The 3,601-nt window shown below is 41.2% G+C and overlaps 1 long non-coding RNA gene across 1 annotated transcript; it reads right to left on the minus strand.

Moving 5' to 3' along the window:
• Positions 1 to 2,501: 2,501 nt before the first annotated feature.
• LOC112884643 lies at positions 2,502 to 2,838 on the minus strand. The gene is made up of 3 exons (XR_003227144.1): positions 2,787 to 2,838; positions 2,591 to 2,695; positions 2,502 to 2,520 (listed from the first exon to the last, which is right to left on the minus strand). It is a non-coding gene; the product is annotated as an uncharacterized LOC112884643 (long non-coding RNA).
• Between the last annotated feature and the right edge of the window lie 763 nt (positions 2,839 to 3,601).

The raw sequence follows: 3,601 nt of genomic DNA on the forward strand, positions 1-3,601 counted from the left end.
TACCTGAAAAATATATAACTAGCAAGGCTGAGTATACTAATACTCAGCAAGGCTTACCCGTATCATGGTATACTTAGTCATGTAACTAGACTCATGAAGGCATGAAATGGTTCTGGGTTTAATTTTAGCTGAAAAGCAACAAAGAGTATGATCTACTTTCAAGTTTTAGCTTTCAGATTCTAGTCTCATTAACCATTCTAGATAAGCACCTAATCTAGACAAGCAAGGTAGAGATTATCATCCATCAAGATTATTCCATCAATAGTTACACTTCTTACTCTATGTGGCAGAAGGAATAAGCAGTCTCAATCTTCGTGAGAAGCGGACGATTCTGAATCGAATTCAACCTTGCAAGGTAAACCTAACTCACACGCTTGGAACATCCAACGATAGTTCTGAAGCAACCGTTTGCCTCTCATTCCGGATCATGGATCAGGGCCACCACAAGCGACTATAGGACCGTACGCACACCAATTGTGCAGGACATACGTCTGTAGCGCGACTACATGATCCCGTATTCTTATCTGCCTTGCAGAACGTACTCCCGAACGTCGGTGCATGAGAAAAACCAAATTACGAGTGGTGGGAGGTATGTCCACTTTCCGGGCCGATTGGTTACTAGGCTTACCGCTTACCATATTTCACGGCACGCAGTTAGTACTTTCAAACGGTTAGCCACCACTACCACACACTGCGACCTTATCAACTTTTATCAACACAGACGGGGTAAACTTCCAAGTCATGTTACTGCACATGATCCCGTCCATGATCCTTATAGTGATTGCGGAATAATAAACACGCAATTCCTATATCGCGCGAGTGATCGGAAATCACCCGACTTCTACCGGTCCTATTAAGCAGAGCGTCTATGCGATAGGGACTCGGGTTCAATACATTGGGTTCCTAGGGCATATGCAACTAGGGTTTCATCTCAAGTCCTAGATGTAATGCATAAATAGATATAAACATTATAAGTTGCAGTGTACATAAAGTAGGGATTATGTCCGGGGCTTGCCTTCTTGAGTGGGGTTGGGGGCAGGAGTGTCAGAGTTTTCCGAACTTTGGTTCGGGGCTTCAGTTAGATCCTCGGCGACGTTTATCGGGTCTTCAGAAATATCCTCTGCGGACTCCTGGGAGATCTTGTAGGTACTGTTTGTGGAAGTAGTCGTATCTACATGCAATGCAACATTACATTCAAAGTGTACACATAAAACTATGGGAAAATTCCTTGGAAGGCCCTCAAACAAATGACGCTTCCTTCTATAGCCCTGGAAAACTGAGACGCCCTTATTTGACCCTGATTTCATTTTCGTTCCCTTCCATGGCCCTGCCGTTACATGTGCAGTTAAGTCCCAGTTAAGTGGCTGTGAAAAGACAATACTACCCCCAGGGGAAATCCCCTGCAAGGCCCTCAGACAAATCACGCTTCCTTCTATGGCCCTGGAAAACTGAAACGCCCTTTTGTCTGTAGGAGGAGATGGAAGAGTTTAAAAAGGTCTCTTGCCTCTGTGTCCTTACAGATCATTTGACCATGTGCAAGAGTAAGATCTGACAAAATCTTCCTGCAATAGAAAAAAAAGATCTGACAAGATCATTTGACCTTTCTGCTTTGCCATTGCTGCAATCTTACCACCAGGATCTATGCCCCTTTTAGCCATTTCATTGCCAAGATTCATTATTGGTGTCCCTTTGATGAATTCCATTACCAGAACCTCCCTAACAAAAGATATAAATAATAACATTCACTTTGACTAAGCAAACATGCATAGAAAAAATTATATCAATACTTTAACACTACACAAGGTGCGTACTGGTGTAAAATAGAAGTATTGACAAAGAATGAGAACACAATGATATATTCTCTGCAGCTTAAAGAGTAAAAATCACACAGTCAACATACTAATGAGTTCACAGCCACATTTGTTACGTGAGTTCACATATAGTAGATTCAGACACCTAACAATAGATACTGCATGACATGCATGTTCACATACAGCTCCACAAAACGAGTTCAACAAGTCCAGAATATGGTAAATCACAAACTGAGCTGTCTTTTGCTTCTTGTGCTCAATGCAGGGCTGCAAGAATCAACTTTTTTGCTTCTTGTGCTCATTGCAGGGCTTTCAAATGACACATCCTTCTTCTTTCCTTTGTCTTCAGTTTGCTTCTTGGCTTTGGGCTTCATGAGCTTTCCCTTATCTTTAGCCTTGTTAGCTAGCTTGTTCCCTTTTTCTTTGGCTGCAACAAGTGGATTTCCCCTAGCCATGGGAAACTCAGAGCTAATGGGCTCAGGCTGGTCTGTACTACCTGCACTACCTGCTAACTTGGATCTATATATGTATAACAAATAAAAATTATCAAGTGTTGTAGATAAAATAAGACTGATTTGTATTCAAGGCTGATTGCAGCAAAATAAAATACATCAGAATTAAAAGCATATATTACCTGATTGAGTCTCCAGAATCTAATGCACCTTTTCTAATTTTCTTCTTAGTTGTAGTTGTAGGTTGCACACTTTGGCTATTGGAAACAAAGAGAGATAATTAGATGAATATTAAGATGCACATAAAAAGATTGTGAAAGAGAGAACCTTGGTGGAAAAGTCATAGAGGATGCTGGTGCTTCACCATCAAAAAGTACTATGCTTTCCTCAGTTGATGCCTTGGTAGTCTTTCTCTTCTTCTTTGGTGGTCCTCTACAGAAGTATGGGGTAAACAAATGTGTCATTTTTGTCTAGAAATTGGTTTCATATTAGCCCAATACTAAAACAAAGTATAGTTTATTACCTCACAGCCAGCAGAGCTGCAATATCCTCTAGGTTGCCCTTCTTGCAACTTGGCCATTGATGCCCATAACCTTTACAGATAGGACATTTGTGCTGTCCTTTCTTTGTCTTCTCCGTACAACCTTTGTATCTTTCTTTTTTTCTCCTACCAGCTGTGGCCTTTAACAAAGGTGGATGCATGAAAAACCCATGGCAAGATTGAGGCCACTGTGACTTGTCCTCCATAGCTGGGATTAGTTGACCATTAGCTAATCTAAATTTTTCAACTGAGTAGTACATGTCCACATGGTTCTCTAGAGGCACATTAAGTGAGGTAATGAATGCAATAGCATGTTTGCAAGGAATGCCAGAAATTTTCCATTGTCTACAAGAACATGTCTTCTCATGTAAGTTCACCACAAACCTGAAGCCACTACCTCCCAATGCAGTAACTTCAGCAACATGTTCAGAGCATTCTATAACCTCCAAGTTTAGTTCTCTACTCTTCTCATTCAAATGCTTAATAATGTGGGGCAGGATCAAGCCTTCGAACTTTCTAGAGTTTTTCCTCCTGTGGTTCCATTTCACCATGAGCATTTGCCTAAGCTTGTCTAACAAGTCATCCAAATTCATGGCCTTGTGCTCTTTAATCCAGTTATTAAAACACTCAGCCAAGTTGTTGGTCACATAATCTACCTTGCATATGGTTGAGAATTGACTCCGTGTCCACAACTTAGTATGGCAAGTTCTTAGATATGCAGTTGCAGCAGGCTTTTCTCTATCCATAGCAGCCCAATGCTTCTCAAACAAGTACCGGTTCCATGAGTAAGCTGCTGC

The sequence above is a fragment of the Panicum hallii genome, chromosome 3 (genome assembly GCF_002211085.1).
Source record: "Panicum hallii strain FIL2 chromosome 3, PHallii_v3.1, whole genome shotgun sequence".
In the NCBI taxonomy this organism is placed as follows: domain Eukaryota; kingdom Viridiplantae; phylum Streptophyta; class Magnoliopsida; order Poales; family Poaceae; genus Panicum; species Panicum hallii.